The sequence below is a fragment of the Vulpes vulpes genome, chromosome 6 (genome assembly GCF_048418805.1).
Source record: "Vulpes vulpes isolate BD-2025 chromosome 6, VulVul3, whole genome shotgun sequence".
NCBI classification, from domain to species: domain Eukaryota; kingdom Metazoa; phylum Chordata; class Mammalia; order Carnivora; family Canidae; genus Vulpes; species Vulpes vulpes.
Window position 1 is genome coordinate 117,713,346 of NC_132785.1, and position 20,930 is coordinate 117,734,275.

Genomic DNA, 20,930 nt, shown 5'->3' on the forward strand with positions numbered 1-20,930 from the left:
AAGTACCTGGCCACATAACTCTATTTTTGCGTGACAAATTACTTTTGTAGTTTGGCAAAATTAATCTGAGTGCTTTTTATCCTGGCAGTGCTGAATGATACAGTAATAATACTTGAAGAAGAAAAATGCTTGCCTGAAACATACTGCTCTGAAGAGTTCTGCTAATAAAACAAGAAGAGTTTGGAGGTATATGTGTGGGGAGTCAGAAACGCACAAACAAATCTAAGTCTTGGATACCACGGGAGGGGGTACTTATTCTATTCCTAAGCTTGGTGGTGCTAATTTAGCCCATATGTTCCTAACAGAATAGAAGGATGAGATAGCCCAAGTTATTTTTAATTGGACATTTTCTTTTCCAGATAGGTCCTAAGGAAATTCTGAATAAAGAAAAGAACAAAATGCAAAGGGGGAATTTATTTTTGTGTGAATGGCTTGGAACTCATGAAGGAGACATGATTCTTTTCGAGGCAGAGGGTACACACCAGATGATAAAGTAAGCTTTTCCATTCATCCAAGAGGTGATTTTTAACGCTTACTGTATGCCAGGCACAGAGGGAGACTGGAGAGACAATGCAGGATCCCTCCACCTGGGATCTGTCTAGATCCTGGGATCTTTCTGGGATCTTTTCTGGGGCTGTCTAGGCTGAGAAGGAGAGAGGGAGATGCCAAACCTAACTGCATTTGGTTTGTACATGACGGAGGACGGTCAATCCTGATAAGTGTGCTGGGAATACATCGTGTTAAGGAAGAAAGTTTTATGTTTGGAGAGACTTCGTCTCAGGTTCTCATGCTGGCTGTGTCACTTGTTAATTTGGTAAATTTCGACACATCTTTAAATGTCTTTTAATCTTTGTGTCTAGCCTAAAATGTCTGCCTGTCTGGTATACAGTAGAGGCTTAATAAATGCTGACCGCGGATCCTTCTCTCTCCGAAATGATAATGATTCCACGATGTTACTTTCCCCTTCAGCAAACACCTTTGCCATTTCTCTGGAATCCCCAAAAAAGGCTTTGGACCCCTTGAACCTCTTCACTAACAGGGTATAGCCTCTTCTGCTAAAGAAAATGTTGGTATTTATGCATGTAACAGAGCATGAAAAGGACAGCAAAGGAAATAAGCACTTCATACGGTGGCAGAATGAGCTCAGAGCTGGTAGTATATAGAGCAGGCTGCTGGGGTGATAGGAGATGGAAAAGGGAGGGAGAACAGAAAAGAGGACTCACTCAGTTTGGGGAAGCAGAAAGCGGTGTCAGCCGGGCCCTGTCTAAATTGTGGTTTGCTGTCGTTGTTGTCATTGTTGTTGTTCATTGAAAGCATAGGCTCTGACGGTGTAGGAGTGCTTCTGCACACAATCCTGTTCACCCCTGTGCCCCTTTCCATGGGCGACCAATGCCTGCAGCTTGCAACGAGTGCTGTGTCTACACTATGACAGGTGCACTGTGGTTATCACTGTCTTTGCCTGTGCACAGAGATTTTTATCAGAATGAATTTTAAATACTAGTTTCACGCAGTTCATCTCACACATGACTCTTGGCAGGGTCACGCACGTATTTTACTGTAGGAGATGAACATGTAAATTATTGTCATGTTTATATAGCACTTAGTTTGCATTAGGGAATGATTGTACCTTGCTGGTACAATGCTCCATGTCTGAATCAGAATGATGCTACTGGATTATCAGTTTAATGTGGAAATACTTCTTTTTTTTAGATTTTATTTATTTATTTATTCGTGAGAGACACACAGAGAGAGAGAGAGTCAGAGAAGAGAGAAGCAGGCTCCCCAGGACCCTGGGATCTCCACATGAGCCAAAGGCAGACACTCAATCACGGAGCCACCCAGGTGCCCTGGAAATACTTCTTTTAGGAAGTAACTTTCAGTGAATTTAAGTAAAAGGATTTCTAACTACTTCTATGGAAGATACTCTGAACAAATGCAGCTCTCAAAGGCATTGGTCAAAATACACAGTGCTGGAATTATTTTTCCTTTATCATTGTAATTGGTTGAATACGTAGTATAATTTTTTTTCCTTTGCTTTCTACTCAACTATTAAAATATAGGTTTTGCTTTCCACTATGAATCTGTACATTTTTTTGCTATTACGCAGTTATATTTAATAAGATGTTAGGCATGTCCCAGACTCCAAGTCCAGAAACACAGACAGGTTTTCCTGGTAAGATCACGTAATAGATAATGTAATATATATACATATAATTAACCAAATGGGAGCAGAGAGAAGCAGGCACTAGAGTATATTTTGTAAAGTGTTAGCATCTCAGTAAGTAGCTTCCGAACCAACATTCCACCCAGCGTAAAACAGTAAGACTTTGTTTTGCTACTTTAGAGCATGTAAGAGAGATTAAAATTCTTTGGAAAATAGTTTTTTAAAAAATTCTTTTGCTCAAATAGGTAAGGAACAAGTCCAAGAGTGCTGACAGCAGTGGAATTTAAAACTCAAGTCTAATAATCTCTGAGTCCCGAAGGAATGCACGACAGACATCCATTCTAGTCACACGCTGGTAACCAAGGATTTGACAAAAGTTGAATCCTTACCATGTGCCAAGCACCATGCTGTTTTGGCATTTGGGATATTCTTTCAATGAAGACCACATCCTTGAGCATCAAGACATCTGATGGGTCGACCTAGAGACACCTTTTTCCAAACTTGACTCACCCGCCTAAATTAACTGGAGACGTTGGTTAAAAATCCAAGTTCCTGGGCCCTAGGCTGAGAGGTTCTGATTCCTTAAGCCCGTGATGAAGCCTGGGAAATATGGATGCACAAAACCTCCCAGGACTGGAGTTTACTGACCTCCATAATTTTTAGAAGTTTTTCTGACCCAGAGACTCTGTAGTTTTATAATCATCTCATGTATAGTCATTCATGAATTTCTGACATAATTTTTTTCTGTGTATTTTGTCACAGGAAATGTTGCTTCCTTTAACCCAGCTGTTCTCGTAAAGAATCTTCCGAGAGGCCAGACATCAGGGCTGGCTTCTCTCTTGGTAGCCACGGTCTCCTGTGTGATGCTGCCACCATGCATCTGTGTCCTTCAAACTATTCACAATTCCTCTGCTACAAACCGAATTATACTACCGTAGTCATACCACTCAGATTCCCTGTGCCTCTGGATTATGCCCATCCAAACATGTCATCGCGACATGTGAGATCCATGACCGTCTGGGTCTCAAACCATCACTCAAGCCTCGTTCTCAAAGCACCCATCTCCTGCACCCACATTCATGACAAGGCATGGCCTCTTGATGCTTAGCTGCTTATCCTTTTTGCAGAATATAACCTCTCACTCTCCATTTGGCCAACTCTTTTCCTTTAAGACCCGCACGAATGTCACCTTCTCTCCCAATGAAAATTACTCACTCCTTTCTCTGGGCTTCTACAGCATTTTGTTTGTACCTTTGTTATTTCTCTGCTCATGTTGTCCTATAATATGTCTATTTTAATGTCTGTCTTTTCACTGGATTCTAAGACCCGTGGCTTATTCATTCCATCTCCCTTGGGTTGACAGTAATGGCAGGTGTACTGGCTTCTGCACAAATGTAATTGAATGAATAGATGCATAATTGGGTTGGCCAATCCTGAAGACAATAAGATTCATAATCTAGTGATAGGCACTCCTTCCTCAGAAGTGTGTTTTCATTCCTATAGATTGGTTGCCCAATGGGGGGAAAATACAACCACCACCTTTCTACCTTCCTCTAAGCAGGCTTGTCAGGTCAGTGCCTGCTGGTTAACCCAATTTTGATCAGCATCAAGCACTCCAAACCACACATGAGGCAATTCAGTTGCCAAACAGGAAGATCTGTTTAGAGAAGAAATCATTCCACTTGATGATAAATCTTCTGGCACTGAGTGGAACCATCACTTAAGTAGATGTGCACTCAGATATGGTTAACCATAGAAGGAGACATTTAACTCATAGCATTAACTCTGTATCTTTCTTGGTATAATTAAAGAGGGCAAAGCAAAGAACGTGTGAAAATTTTGTGCGTTTGCACTTTCTTTCAGTTTTTTTTTTCTTCCCTTTGCCTTTATGCTGTTCATTTTATCTCAGGCACATTATTTCCTGATGGAGATATCTGAGGAGCCAGGGCTCTCCAGAGAGAAGACAAGAAGACTAGAAATCAGAAGTCCTTAATCCCTCTGTCTTCACAAAGTAGGATCCACCTTAGTCTTCCTGATATGAGCACTGAAGAGTATTTGGAGGGTACAATGACTTCTAAACTTAGGTGGTTTTGTATGGCCATGATGGTGACAAAAGTTGGACCTTCGTCCTTCTTCTTGGCCAAAGATGATACTAACAATACTTTGCTACTTTCATGGTGAATTATCAATGGATGGACAGGGATGACTTCATGCCTGTGGGCTGGATGTATGCAAAATTTCAGCAAAATTTCCAGTGGCTAAGTAGGTCGAAGATGGTGGAGTGTATTTTGATATGCTCCTACCTTACCCCTTGATTGCCTCTGGGCTGTCTATATGCTGGCAACACTTTCAATACCAATAGGAGATGCATGAAATGATACCTGAGATGATTTTTGATAAGCCACTCTGCTTTAATATAAGAGGCTTAGAACACTACCCAGAAGATCTTACAATGTTAATTTGTGGGACTGTTTAGAAACAGTGTTCTCTCCTTATTCTTGAATCACACTGAGAATCAGCAAAGCCATGTTCTCATCTAGGGGGTTAGCAGTAATAATGATGACAATAATAATAGTAGTAGTAAACAATAAATAAAGGTGTGGGTCATAGATAAGATTTACTTAGAGTTCTGCTTATACAATTTATATATATTTACACATTTAAATCTTCATAAAAACCTATAAGGTGGATTCTGTTTAGTAATACTGCTCATAATCCAATTGTACATACAGAGAAAAGCAGAGAGAATTGCCTCAGGTTGCTTAGCTTATTTTGTAGCTATTAATTATCTTTACAGGAGAGGTGAGCACTGGGTGATGTCCAAAATCAACTTGACATTTATGTTTCCATGCCTTGAAAACTGAATTCAGAGGTGATTGCTCTTGTCCAGTAGATAATCTGTGATGCAGCATTTTGATTTAGATTGTTTTTTTTCTGAAGATCCCTAAGTAAGAAGTTATTATTTTCTCTTTGCCATTTTTGAGTGAAAAAGTTTCTTGGGTCTCTCAAAGTATTTCTGTAAAATGGGAAGAGGGAAGAATCACTACTTTGAAAATAAAGAATGACAACTGAGATCCTATTTTCTGTACTAATGCAAGTCTGTAGATAAGTGCCAGATTGTGAGGTACGTGTATGGCAGAGAACACTCTCCATTCTTTCCTTTACCAGCACTACTAATAAATAGTTAAATGAATTGATTTGAGGTTCACCTCTTTTTCCCTGTGGAGGTGATAATGGACAGTGGAATGACCAGAGGGCAGGTAATAGCGTAAAGCTAGTGGCCTCTGAGAGAGCCTGGGGATAATGGAGAATTGACTGTGTTATAAATAGGTCAGATTCTCTCCTTTTCCAGATCTATGTAATTGTTCGGGCAGTAGATTTTATTGGGGAAGAAGAATGACCCAGAGATGGGCTGGAAAAGGCTGTTCTACACTGATGGTTTGAAAAGAAGCATAGATATGTTTGAAAGTCTTCACCCTGTTGGCAATTACTCCTTTTTTTTTTCCTTTGCCATCCCTCTCTTTGTGCCCTTTGTACCAATGCGCTCCTATCTGCATATAGCAAAGTTGTGTTTTACGAATTCAGGGATTGCAGTGAAGACCTTCCAAACATCTGTCCTTCCTCATTCCATGTGAATATTATCCATGTTGCCTTAATTCCTCATTTCCCACTCCCTGATTCTCTGTTTCCCTTTAGACAGCTAGAACGGGCTATCAGTGTTTCTGTGTTCTTCTGTCCCTATATGCCCACTATCTGTCATGAGGCAACTGTGGGTGGGTGGCATTCTTGAGTCATTCTAGATGAGCTCATTGATGGAGTTGTGAAAGCAGGCTCTGCCCAGGAGTGGAAGCAGTTTGGTGGACGGCGCTATGGCCAGCCAACTCCATGACCACATGCAAACACCAGCTCTGTTTGGCCCTTCAGGGAATTCTGTGACGTTTCTATCTGTGATAGTTTGAATTTGGCTGAATTGGGTAGAACCAAACGTTTGCTATCCAACTGAGAAGTTGCTATCAGGCCATGTGAACGAAATGTCAACATGCTCGTGTCGCTCCTATCAGGAATGACTGCCTGGTTTGTCCGGACCACATGCATCTGTAACACATCAGCCTATGACCCCGTGTCCCTCTTCCCTCTCCACTCGGAGTTATGAGCTGATTGGATTTTCTGCTGGACTTCAGTGTGGGGTGTGTGTCAGTGTGAACTGATTGCAACAAATCCCAACAAAAAATGTAAATCATATTTCCTTAGCACACAAGCCATGTTGTCTAGAACTGCTATTTTGAGCCATATTTGATTACTCCCTCTCATTCATTTTCAAGTATTCTGTCTCTGGCTTTATGCATCTTTTCAAAATCCTGTCCTTCTTACCTTGCACTTTGGTTCGACTGTGGCCCGTGTATGTCTTTCCTCCCCTGACTTGGCACACCGCAGTCACCTTACTCTCTCTCCTTCCAGTACTGATGACGTTACTTTCCATTGCTTCCAAGGTCAAGTCTGAACTTCTTAGCTCACTACTCAGGGCTGTTCTTTCTGCAGCTTTCCTTAATCTTCCCAAAGTAAGTTTATCTTCTCTTCTGAGCTACATTTAGAGTATGTCTTGACTTTTGTCTTTGTAGTAGTCTTATTGTGGTACGAAATTTCACCGAGTGCTTTGTCTCCACTATCTGTGAGCTCATCTAGGGCAAAAATCATGCCCAATAAATGTTTGAGGTGCTAAACTGAGCTCAGGTATCTGACCCCAATCCACCTCTGTGAAATTCCCAGACAGCACAAGTCTGTGTCTCCTTCTATCTGTACTGCTTTGCAGCAGATTTTAAATATGAGGCAAATTGATATCAGCAAAGTTTGCACAGATAACTCTTACATATTTGAGTTTTAAAAGTATTTAATGGGATAGGCTCCCTTTGTTCTGCCTGTGGAATTCTTTGTCAAAGCAGTGCACTCTTGCTTTGAAAACAGGAAGGTAGGACATTCCAACAGCATCATGAACCCTTTGTTTATATTTGTAAAACCTGTCGTCTTTCCAGCCCTCTAGGCAAGAGCAAATAGACATAATCAGAGGCATTAGAACTTGATTATGTTGAATTGGATTCTTATAACTGAGGCTTGATAGCCAAAATTAGTGGTGTGCTAGTTTATACTGAAAGAGATGCTTGCATTATTGCAAAACCATAGACTTCAGCTTGCTGGAATCTTTGACGACATCTGGATGTTTTGAAAAATACAGCAATCACATGTTTTTTATTATCTCCATAATTGTATTCTTTTTAAAAGGGAACTGCACAAAGACATAGGGTGGAGGGTAATGGAAGGCCATGGAGTTTGGATTCAGATGGATGGATTTGAATCCCGGTTCTGCCTCTGCCAGCTAGGGTAACTAGAGCATGGTGTTTTTGTTTTGTTTTTATCTTTGTATCTGCTTTCTCAATTGTTAAAGAAGGAAAAATGATATGCGTCTCATAGGATCACTGTGGCAAATAGATCAGGTGATACCTGACACACATCAAGTACTAGTAAGCGTTAGCTCCATTCCCCTTTGCCCTCCGACTTGAAATAATATGAATGCTGTGGCTTATATAAGTGGCTATTTTTTTCCTGCCCAGAGAAGACAGTTCTGTAATACTGTGTCACTTGTTCCCCAAAGGATCTCTGTAGGGACACAGTGCTTCCTACCCAGTTTCTCCATAACACTATTTATTTCCAGGGTCCAGAAGAGGATACGATACTCCAGAAATAGTCATTACTCTGTCTCAGTTAGGACACTCACTGCTGAAAAACTCTTAAAAATCACATGTTTTATGGGAAAAAAAAAATCCTTCCAGCAGTCTCATCGCTTCAGAAGCAGTAGGTATCATGGATTATTAGAAAGGAATTATCCAAAGAAAGTACTCTTAAAAACAACTGCCTGCAGAGGAGTCTGGCTTATCAACAGGCAAAAAATGGGATTTTTCTTTTTTTTTTTTTCTTTTTTTTTTTTGGGGGGGATTTTTCTACTAAGTTTCAACTTGTCTTTACAAACATGAAAATAGTAACATTCATAATATATTCTTTGGGGACAGTGCTGTGAATGTTTCCACTAGGTGAAATTCTCAACTAAGAGCTTTTAAGAATGAACATGATCTCTTCAAGAACCCCAGGGAATGTCTATTAGGAAACAGGTAAACAACAAAACGAAAGCCATGACAAAGAGGAAAGAAAGAGGCAAATTAAGTGAATAATTTCATTGTAGACCACATTGTGGAAAATATGATGTGATAGAGACACAGTTCATTTAGCCTGAATGACCAATGTAATTATAACTGGCTAATGAGTATTTTTTCTTTTTCTGCATAATATTAGTGTCATCCACAGTTATGAAGGTGTTTTTCATATCAAAACACTACAGCCATACAAAATTTTATATTTATCAACTTCTTTCCTGGTGAAAAATCAGTATTGTTTTAGCCTTTACCTAGATTTCTATTTAGAGGCTTTTCCATAGTCTAGAAACACACTGTTACAAGATAAAGAAAGATCTACACCATACAGCATGATTTAAAAAAAAAAAAAAAACCTTTAATAAACAGATATTGGAACTTAACCTTGATTTTACTTTCCTTTGTGTAGAGATATTAATATCCTTATGTAAAGCTGGAAATCTGGAAGGCATCCATGGGAAAATTGTAGCATTCCCTTTATTAATCAATAGAAATAAGAATAGCCCAAGTGGCTCAGTGGTTTAGTGCTGCCTTCAGCCCAGGGCCTGATCCTGGAGACTCGGGATCAAGTCCCACGTTGGGCTCCCTGCATGGAGCCTGCTTCTCCCACTGCCTGTGTTTCTGCCTCTCTCTCTCTCTCTCTCTCTCTCTCTCTCTCTCTCTGTGAGTGTCTCTCATGGATGGATGGATAAATAAATAAATAAATAAATAAATAAATAAATAAATAAATCTTTTTTAAACAAAGAATAATGAATCCTGATGAGTTAGCTTAGGTTTGGTCTTTTCATGATGGGCGTGGAAACAAGCTGACTTGCCATTGTTCCTCCTGTTCTGTGATTTTTTTATTTCCAAATCCTTACCAGAATTTCTATAAAAATGTATAGCTAATATCTCCCTGAAAAAAAAAAAAGAGTATCAGATAATTCTTTGTCTTTAAATGACAGAGAGACCTGTAAATAATGAGATCCAGAGGAAATCTCTGATTTAACTGGTAGTTTGAGTTTGATTCTCACTCCACCTTCTCTCTGGAACTCCTAACAAGAGGATGAAAGGATTGGACTTCAAGCCCCATGCCCTTCCACTCTTCAAAATTAAGAGCATGTTGCACATGGAAGAGTGGTAGCTGGTTTCTGTGAACTGTGGTGAACAGGACCCTTTGGTCGTAATTGATAGAAGGAATAGGATTGTGTGGGAAAGTTAGGAAATGAGGCCTGGGGGACAGAAGCTTAGAGATCCAGGCACATCACTGGTAAAGTCCCAGAACCTCTTTCTCTGCATACAGTAGCTCTTACCCTTCTCCAGTGGAGAGTTACTGGAACATTATAAAAACATGAAATGTTTGCTTTTTTCACGTCACTTCGTAATGTAACACTGTAAAGCCCAAATGACAGCAGTAGAGGTTCCAGTGTTGCCCCCCCTTGTCCTGTTTAACAAGAAGGGATGGGAGGGGCAGCTCCCTGTGGTTAAGGACCCATCCAAGAACTGCCCCACACAGAGGGAATGTCAAGTATGCCATGGTTGTTCCATGAGGAATCAGATGGATCTGAGTGTGAATCCAGGCTTTACTATTAACTGACTGTGAAATTGGGGGCAAATTATATATTTCATTGAGGCCTGTTCTGTAAAATGAAGATACTAATTTGTTTTTGTGTTCTTGTAAAATTTAAGTGACGTAAGAGATGAAAAGCATTATACACAATAGGATCTTAGTGCATTGTTGGTTTTCTGTGTTTGACTAATTACTACTGTATCCTAAGTTCTTTAAAAAAAATGGATGAATGGATAGCTGCATGGACTGGATGAATATGTGTAGAGGTTATACCCTGAAATGTCTAAAAGATTTATTATATTTAAAATTGCAATGGACTACTGGAATACCTGAAGATTTGATTTAATCATCTCAAGAGAGAAAATATGGTATGAAGTGAGATACTTGCAGAAGGGAACCACTCTTCGTATTTCTGTCATTGTTGTAATTCATACTTCCCTTAAGTTTTAAAGTACTCAGTTTGGTCCTACTTCCCTATAGGTAGGGCATGTTTCATTATCCCTTTTTCATAGAATTGGCAAGAGGAGAATGAAATGCTGAAGGGGGCATGCCCCTCTCTCTTTTGTGTATCTATATGTTAGATGGTCATTCTGTCAACAGTCTGTGCTATGAGTTGAGTGGGACCGACAGTGTGGGTTATTGAAATAACATTAGGTGGGTGGGCGGAGGGTCTGAGTTCTAGTTTTTATGCTGTCTCTAAAAATTCTTTTGATTTCTGTCAAGTTACTCAACATTCTTGAACCTCGGTTTCCTCATCTGTTTAACACTGGGTGGTTCCAGTAACTCTCTAATGGTCAGAATCTAGGAGGCTAGCATTAGTGATTAGGAGGTTGGCTCTGGATTTTGTCTGCTAGGACTTGGAGCTGCCTTCCCTACTTGACAGCTCTGGCACCTTAGCAAGAAACTTAATCTACACCAGCATCATCTTCTTCTTCTTCTTCTTCTTCTTCTTCTTCTTCTTCTTCTTCTTCTTCTTTTTCTTCTTCTTCTTCTTCTTCTTCTTCTTCTTCTTCTTCTTCTTCTTTTTTAATCAGTGCAGTGAAAAGAGCCAAATTAAAACCTCCTTAAAGAGTTGCCTTAGGATTAAATGAGGTAATACATGGAGAGCATTTAGTACCTGGTCAAATTATGTGCTCAATAAATATGGACAGGTTTTCCAACATGGCTTATTCAAAAAAAATAAATAAAGTATGGTAAATATCGCTGATATTTTCAAAAAGCAGCAGACAATAATGTGTCCCCGCATTACTGACCCAATGGCCTAGCTCATGCCCTTCCAAGCTACCAAGGCAGATGATCACAGAGGAACATCCCACTGGCCTGTGCAAAGAGAGATACAGTCCCTCTAGCTCCCTTTAGAAGCTTCGTACATGTTTGGCAGTGATAATGTTGATGACTGTCATAGCTTGGAGTTTCCTGGTGCAGACAGGTAAGACATGGGGACCTTCTGGTTTATGGCAGGATTTGGAAGGCTGATTGTGAAACCTTTGGTGTGAGGGAGCAATTTCAGTAATCCTTCCTAGAGGTCGAAGCTCTACAAATCGAACAAGTCTTGTTTTCTCTTTTATCTGATGTGTCTGCCATTCATTAAGTTCCTGGAAATTTACCAGTATAACCACCCGAATCTAGTTTTGGAGGACTACAGAGGTAAAGGCATTTTTTGATGCCAGGCTCAGGATTTGACTCTCATGTTTAATTTTTACTATGGTATTCTTTCAAATTAAAGGCGTCTAGCCTCAACACATACAGCAGATAAGGCAGAGAAAACTTAGAGAGTGGCCACCTTCCATCTGGTGGCTCTTTTCTTCTGATTCAAGTAAGCTTGTATGGGTGTCTGCCTTAGTCATTGCTATGAAATGCACACCGCTCTCCTTTGCAGCCCTCAGACAGAAAAAGAAAAAAAAAAGGATGGAATGGATAATGAGGCTGTAAAAGTTTATTGGCCAAGAAACATGAAATCAGGACAAAATGTGATAACCAAATCGCCGTAGAATGCAAACAGTGTATTTAGTAGTGGCCAACTTTTAAATGCTTGCCCCCAATATTCCACATGTGCCCTCGCACTTGCTCACTCTGTCTGTCTGCCTCTCTTTCTCAGTGACACCAATAGGATAATCAAAGAGTCATTTCTCCTTGTTGAACCCCTTGGAATGACAACTGTCTAATTCATATTTTCACCCCAGTTCCAACACTAGTCGGCTATAAAGTTAGGGATTCAACACATTGTAGTGGAAGGCAAGAAGGAATCAGAGGAGGAGGGGGAAAGAAAACGATAGAGGAAAAAGGGGGAGGGGGAAGCGAGAAGATTTTAGTTTACCTCCAACAGGTGATTATGAATAATTTTGTTGCTGGTGGTGGTTCTGCACTATAATTTTCAAAAAGGACAGAATCTTTTGTCCTATTGAAGAAGTTGTGTAGCAGATGACTTTTGGAGTGCATTGAAACTCAGCTCTACCCACGTGCTTGACGCGGTTATCCAAATTACTATACAAACAGAATAGATTTAGTTTTATATTCATCAGCTCATAGGGTAGGGCACATACTTTTCAAACATGATGTTGAGGGTTTAAATTGGAAAGAAAAGCTCATCAGAAGTAGAAAGGACTCTCTTTTCTTTCCATTCTCATATAGAAGAAAGGAGAACACATTTTATTTTATTCTTTTTCAAAGTACTTAACTTACCTATAAAAGGGCTTCATTTTACTCTGCAGGACACTACAAAAATTAGTTTAAAAAAGATGCATGATTGAGTCAGCAAAGAATAACTATTTTTTTGAAGTCCCAGATACCAGAAAGTTCCAAGTGCCAGTTTAGTTTGGTCTTCTTGAAGGATTTAAATAAACTGTCATCTTGCGAAAGGAAAAAAAAAATCACTGCAGAAGACAAACATTTGTCAGTGAGTGGTCACAGGCTGCAAATGCCCTTTCTACAGAATAGAAGTATTATGTGCTTCATTTCCTGAAATATTAGTGCAGCTAAGAAATACAGTCCAGGATGTACAATATTTTCATTTTTTTTCTGAAGCTTGCCGGCGGCCTACAGAGGTCTCTGAGGTCCTATCAGACTGCGTCTTTGCTGCTTGAATACCTTCTTGAATCCTCCACCCCATTCCTTAACTGAAAGCTGGCATTCCAATTAAAGCTGACAATGAATTCAGTGCATTTAATCGAGCTGAGAATCCCTCCCTTGTAAAAATTGTGGTATTTCTACTTGATCCATTATTTGTAAAATTCGACTCATTGGCTTTGACCAAAACAGTCAGCATTGTGAATAGGAGTGTCATGTTTGACCTGATCCAAGGAATGGTTATGTCTTTGTAGCCATTTCTTTCTGAATGTAAAAACAGAGAACTGCTGCTGTGAATTTCAATACATTTGGCCTGGTGAAGAGAACAGTACCGTGTCACTACAGGATGCTGGTAAGGTGATTCTGAGGTTCTTTTCCCCTGAAGGCGGCTGCCGAGCTGTATGGCGGTGTCAGAGGTGGCGCTGTCATGAGCCAGCCCCACAGGTCCACACCCCCTGGGTATACATCACACCCTGCAGAAGGCACTGATGTAGAGTAAAGCCCTATAACATCATCTAATAATGCCTGTCTAATGGAGATAGGCATCATTCTGGTAATGTAATTGTGGTCCTTAGACACTTGCAAGTTAGAAATTTGATTTTACTCTTCGTGTAAAAGCTATCTTTATTGAAAGGGAAAGATGGAAAATTTACAGGTGGCAAGGTATTGAAGGCTTTTCATATCGAAAGTCACAGTAGATTCAGATCCTGGTGGAGGGGTCCAAAGGAGGTGGGCAGCCCTCCTAATCTTGCTGTGCCTTCAGAAATGAACTAGTCACTGTGTGTTAGAATATGCCCAGACTCCTACAAGACACCCACAGATCGGGGACGTAACTATTTCTCCCCTAGGTGAAAATCTTAAAATGAACCTGGTAAGAAGAGGACAAAAGTGGAGGACGCCAGCTATTGAAAACTGGAAAAGAAATAGCTGTTTGAACATTTAACGATTAGAGGGAGAAAATAAGTGTTAAGATTTAGACATGTTGCTACTTTACATGTGAGATGTTAATACAATATGGATCAAAGGCATATAACTAAGAAATTGACCATGAAGTTGATAAATTCAGTCTTGTGAATATAGATACTTTGTACTTAAAAATGTCTGGAATATGCTTATAATTCTCTTAAAATTAAAGCAATAACATAGGCAGTGCTGTCTGGACATTTAAGATGTCCTCAAAGTTTGGTATTCTAGAGACGTTTTTATAGATTTTATCTGCAATATTTGCCAGTTTAAGAGAAGGCCCACTGGGTTGTTGAAAATTAAGTATACAAGGGTAAGTGCAATGTGCAGAAATTTCATTGACAAGAGCTTTATTACAATAAAGCTTATTAACCTTTTGACAAGCTCTAGCCTACATCCCAAACACCCTGCTTTCTTACACTAATTTTTACCTACAAGTGGCACTCTACTCTTTGCAAAAAGCTGGTGATAAAATTCTACTGGGAAAATGTTTTAATTTAAAAATTGAATTGTAGCCTGAGCTTGGTCTGAGAATCACACGTTCTTTGGACAGATTCTTATTTTCAACCCAGTTAAGTTGCACATACCTTCCTCTGCAGAGATGCCTTTCTACCTAGACAAAGGTAGTAGAAAATGGCTAAGCTAGCCCTGAGGCCAGACACCTTGGGTTCAAATCCCATCTCTTCTTTGTTACTTGATGCCTTAGACAAGCTACCATGTTGCTGTGCCTTAGTTTTCTTATGTGCAACAAGGAGATAATGTCTACCTTATAAGGTTGTTGAGGAGATGTTATGAGTTGATACTTAAAATGTGCTCAGAACGGGGCCTGGTGTGTAGTATTTGCACATTAAATATTAGCTATTTATATTACCTATAAACAGTGCTTTACTAGTACAAATTTTGTACCAGTTGAAATCATCTAGTAAACAACTTTGTGAACTCTTATTTTCAAAGTGATAAACTTTAAAAAAAAAAAAAAGCACAATACCCTGTTACTCAATTGGGAGCTAAAGTCATGACTAATTTACAGAGTTTTTTTTTTTAAGCTCTTTTTAAATTAGGTAGCTACATTATTAGTTTCCAGCTACCTTGAGAGCAGTGTGTGTATCAGATTCCTCTTGAAATACCTCCATAGCTCCTAACCAAGTATTGAATGAAATCTGCTTTAGACTTACATTATGAATGTTAGGTTTTATGAGTAGAATACCTCGATTTTCTGAACGGAGATGGACTTGATCGTGTCCCTACACAGACCCAGAGATTTATAAAAACAACAGCAAACTAAAAAGAAACTTCTCTCTTTTTTTTTTGTTTGTTTTGGTATAGTGCTAATTCATATTAGACGATGCTGATTGTACAAATAGTTAATCTGGGATGCGTTTTAGAAAGTTAAGCAGGTAATGGGCATCTATAAAAAAGTCTCTTGCGATGTTCTAAGCACAGAGCATAAGAATAATGAACCCTCCATGTAGTCTGTTTTGATCTTGGAATATATATGTCCTGTGCACGTATGTGTTTTCATTTGGGTTATGAAATAGTTATTTTGCAAACAAGAGACAAAGGGTTCTCATTCCCCACGCCCCCTGAGTTATACTCAGGTTTTCCAGGGGAATTGTGTTTCCACTCTACATTATTTATCCTTTCTTAAAAAGTTAATTTTCAAAACAAGTAAATGAGAACAGGTAGAGAAAACAAAGTGGGGGATAGCCGGGGTGTGTGGAGGGGAAGTCAGAGTCATGGGCGGGTGCTTAGCTGATTTTAATGAGAAGCCAAGCAACGACCGATGTTCCTGGATAAATGTCGATATGCATTATTAAGTGAAACAGTGGTAAAATATAGACTGTCAGAAGCATTTTTCTTCTGAAGACATGGGGAGAATTGAAATGCACTTTCAAAGGAGACATCTCTTTCAGTGTTTCTTCAATCATTTTCTGTTTGAAGCTTTAATTACAGTGCTGCTTGCTACCTAATGCTTTCAGTTTAAAATCACATCACAAAAGGGGAAGATGCAATTGCTCAGAAGAACAGCAGCCATAGCAAAAGCTTCGAGGTGTTTATCCACCGGGGAGTTCCCTCTTCATGATTCCTTTAGAGATCCACATTGTGTTTTTGGAATGCTTTTGTATCCTGCATATCGGACACAAGGTTTCTTTAGAGTAATTGCTGTGATATTGCTATTGCCGGAGCAGATAATAACCTTCAGGAAATAATGTTTCCTGAAATAAAGGAACTGTTTATTCCCACACTCTCTTCTCAGGATAGGGTAATGCGGGTGGCTAGTGGCTTCCTAAGAGGGCAGTATCCTAATCAAAGGAGCCTGTATTTAAAATAGAGATCTAGACCTAGATATGGTCAGATGAATTCACATAGGGGCACATACAGACACCCCGGATCTGTACTCAGACACCCGGATCTGTACTTATCTACACGTATCCCCACCTATTCGTGCATTTATAACTGTCATAATCACTCATGCTGAAGAATCTGTTATTCACCTGGTCAACTTATACTCAGAACATGTGTTCACCCTAGGGTGGCAGAGGCACAGAGGACTCAGCCTCTTCCCCAAGTTGCTCTTGGCCTGGAGGTGGACAGACAGGGGAGCAAGTATCATAACCTGAGACGGTAGGTGGGTGTAAGCAGTGGCTTAATAAGCAAGTAGAAGTGAGCTTCCTTTCCACTCTGGGTCCCTGGGAATGCTCCAGGAGGAAGTGACCTTTGAGCTGATCTTTGATGAAAGAATATGGCTTAGCTAAGCAGATAAGCAGCAAACAGTCTAGCAGGAGCAGTGTCTAATCACTTCAGGGCTAAATTGACACCAAAATGAATATGAGCTTTTTTGTTTCCAAATAGTTCTGATGTTCTTTGAATACATCATTCTCACTGCCCAGAGGAAGGGGAGTCAGGGAGCCAGACCACCGTTGCTTGCAGTAAAGATTATAGCCAATTTGCATTATATGAAATATATACATGCCAATGACCTAAATAAAACCCTTTATAAAGCTCTTTTATGATCCCCCCCCCTTTTTTTTACCTCAGGGCAGTTTAGCACATTAGAGGAATCAGATCGTTATTTTTCAGGTAAGGAAAGGAAGATTCATAGTCGTGATCTCCCTTATGTGAGGTCACCTGGTTCAGTTTCCCTGCAGTGCTGTTCCTGGGACTCACAGCTGGAACCCAGGTCTGCGCTGCCCTGGCCATCCTGAGGATAGATGGCAGGTTCCAGGTTAGGTCCAAGATCCCGGGATCCCCTGCATTGGCCGCATTTCCTCAGTGGTTTTCCTCAATCATTAGTCACTAGTGATGAATAACAGGTTAGCATTAGTCAGCGGGCCTGTCTTGATCGCTCTCACTTCATGTAAAATTGGCAAGGCTTTCTATCTGTTTCAGGAAGCCCATAGGATTTGAGCAAAAAATGTTGACTTTCTCATAGCTCTGCCAGGTCCGGTTCCCTTCTTCCCCCAGGAATTTAAACAAATCTCTTAATACTGCATCATCATTTCCGTACTTCAAAGTATATATCTGCCAGACAGACCTTGTCTGTTCTAGCTCTGACTCTTCAGGAATGGGTACGCTTCTTTCTTTCTTTCTTTCTTTCTTTCTTTCTTTCTTTCTTTCTTTCTTTCTTTCTTTCTTTTATTGTTGTTTGTCTACTACCTGTGGATTTACACCCACCTGGGGGGAACGATTTTGATTTTCCTCATTTGTGCAGGTGAGCCAGTGTGACTGTATAATTCATTGAAACTAAGTCTGGAATGAGAAAGTATTGAGGAAAAACAAACAAACAACAACAAAAAAACCCCACCTTAACCTATAAAAATTAAAAATGATATCACACAAGAAGGGACTGCCTCCTAATAGACAGTCTTCACATGTAAAATCTGTGCTCTGGAACGAGGAATTTGTAACAGCTTAGAAAAAAAAAAAAAAAAGAGTTGCTCATAGGAAAAAAAAAAAAAGTTGAGAGATGCTATACGTACCAATGTGACTAGTCTCCCTGATTTTGGATTCTGTGACACTTGTGAGAAATCTTTAAAAAAAAAAAAAAGAATATTCTTTTCTCTCTTTTTTTCCCTACAATTAAGATCTTTTTGACTAAGAAAAAATGCAGAAGAGCAATTACTCCGTTACTTTAATTACTCTCCTAATTATAACGATAACCTTGTCACATTATCATAATTCCCCAAACAGAAAATGCAAGCTCCAAATTGCACCAATATTTGGTAATTTTACCTTGTTAACAGCTCACTGTCAGTTTGTAGAGCACTAAATTTTCCCCCATTACCTTTCAGTAGCATGGTGTCTATTTTTTCTTTCTTTTTTTTTCTTTGCCTCCGAAAATGATGTTACATTCTGTAGAGCACGTTTGTGTTCCACCACCCCATAATTTGAATGCAACTTTTTAACAGCTCCTCGCAGCTTCCAAAGCTATCTCTGGAGCAGTCTGTAATTCTCCCCTGGCTGTTTGATGGTGACGGGAGCTGTGCACGTATCCGGAGAGAGGAGAGCACAGCCTGGGGTGAAAAGTAGCTATTTATCAAGGTATCTTACAATCTCGGTTTATGTTGTTATAAAATGTTACTGTGCATGTTCTATGAGATTATATCCACTAGAAATTTGTCAGCCGTTGTCAACATACTGTGAGGAATAAGGACATGCATTCTTCTAGTCGACTTAATTTTAGTCTGCGTTTCTTTGCCCTCATTTTCAAAGAGACGGACTATCAGGGACACTTGCTTGATGGGACCATCTGTTAGATTGTGAATTGTGCAGAGCGAATGCTGCAATTCTACTTGAACACTCACAGAACCCTGGCAGGTAGACAACTAGGCGTCCTGATGCATGAGTCTTGCCTGCGTGGACATTCTCCCTCCGTTATTACAGCAGGTGATATTACTGACAACCAATAAAGTTGCAGAATGGCCGCCTGGTTTATAATGATAATGTAGGGGTGAGATAAAATAGATTCATAACAGAAGTCTTTCCAAGTAGAATGGTAAATTTCCCTTATTTTAAAATGTATAATACTGTAGCCCTGAAAATCATTTGTTCTTTCAACAGCCTCAGCCTTTGGTAAAATTATGGAATCATGAGGGTGGCTGATATTGTTGTCTTTGTATTTTATTGTTGTCTGCCTTCAGTGCTCTTAAAATTCCAGAACTCCCCATTTTTACTTATCTGGGACACTTTGGTCATCATCATTTTTTTTTCCCCAGTTCTCAAGCTCCTACCAATAAAACCAGTCTTGAGATAAACTGAAAACTCATTCCCACTATAGGGAATATAACTGCCATCATTGCTAAAGGTTACTTTTTTAAAAAGTATTTACATTTTTAAAACTATGAGTAAAGCCTTGGGCTAAATATAAGTAGTTTCTGAAGTGGAATGTTTGGCAGCTTCTGAACAACTAACTGGGAAGAGGGTTCATGGGAGGAAAGGCGTTGTTTCCTATTGAAAGTTCACTGGACACCTGGTCAGCTTCTTAAATCCATCAGACTCAGGTCTTCAAAAGGATATTTCATTTCGCACAGATGTAGACATTTCTGAAATTCTAAGCCAATGTAATTGGAATGTCATGTCAAAAAAGTTAAACTTCTTTAATGATTCCTGTGTTTCCCAGGCAGTTGGTATCAAGAAAACCAGAGTTGAGTGCAATCTCTACCACTTTTTGGGTTTTGAGGATCTAATGCGGGTTATTTGGTTTTCTAGAAGTACAGTCTCCATCTCTGTTAGCTGAAGTTCATAATACCCACTCATGGACTTGTTCTGAACATCAGTTGAGGTGCTATTAAGTAGTGGAGAGAGGAAGAGAATAGACGGGTATGAAACATCAGATAGTTTATAGCTGGTTGCAACTTGACCCACTGTTCTTTTTTTTTTTTTTAAATCCAGATACAAGATATCTAATTTATTTCATAAATGTCTTGAAGACTATGATGCTCATGGACATCAATTATTTTCCTGTTCTTTAGGACATTTTTCAGGCAACAACAGTTCAATTACAGGAAAGAGTGGCATCACAGGATTGCATCATGTTCTTCAAAATGAAATCTATTGATGGTTGAACAGTATAAACAACAAGGAACATAAATGGTCAGAAGGACCCAAGGGAAACAACCCAATGAAATTAAACAAAGGAAATTTTATACTGTGAGGAGAAATCAATGGGTTGCAACAGAACCCTGCATGAAGGGACAGAGCTCTTGAGTCCCAGACCTAGAGGCAGTTGAGAACCCTTGTGGACTAGAGCCTGAGCTTTTTGGTTTCCTTTTGTGAGGCTATTTTCACAGTGTTAAATATAAAAAGAAATAATAAATAAATGTATTTTAAATCTATTTTTTCTAACATAAAATTAGACATCCACTGGCATCTATACCACATCCACTCCTTAAAGAGAAGAAGCACATATCAGTTTTTGAGAATTACAGTTTTCTAGACACTGTTGCCTTACTCTATTTAATCTTTCCAGAAGGCTTATCAATTATGAATTATGATGGTTGTCCCCAATAATATCACACTGTCGCCAGGGCCACACAACGAGGAAGCGATGAGATTGGAATGGGACCAGCTGTACCTGACTCCAGAGTCTGTGCTATTTAACAAATAGCAGATGCATTGAATGCCATCTCCCCATCCAAGTCTTACTTTTTGTGACTGACGTGTTTCAGATCTTCTGTAATCTCCAGACCTCAATACTTAAATGTGACCCAAGAAAAGAAAACCAAAAAAAGAGCGGATTTCTCTTGAAAAAAAAAAAAAAGTTAAATGGCTTAGGTGGAGAGTATGGATGTATCTGGTATTTATTTGTACATAACAGCTAATAATTGACTTTGAATCCCAGTAAAGACATTGGAGTTCAACTCTGCATTGGAGTTGAAAGGGAGATGGTGTAAAAATCTTAGCATAAAAAAGCCATGAAAAAAAGTAGTCCTACATGTGGTACTCAAAAGGGCAGCTGGAAGTCAGGGCACTGATACTCTTCCATAAG

The 20,930-nt window shown here is 39.5% G+C and overlaps 1 protein-coding gene across 3 annotated transcripts in view; it reads left to right on the forward strand.

Annotated features, from left to right (window-relative positions):
- FLRT2 (fibronectin leucine rich transmembrane protein 2) overlaps window positions 1–20,930 on the forward strand; it is a 99,048-nt gene that overhangs the window by 10,672 nt on the left and 67,446 nt on the right. The window lies entirely within an intron of this gene.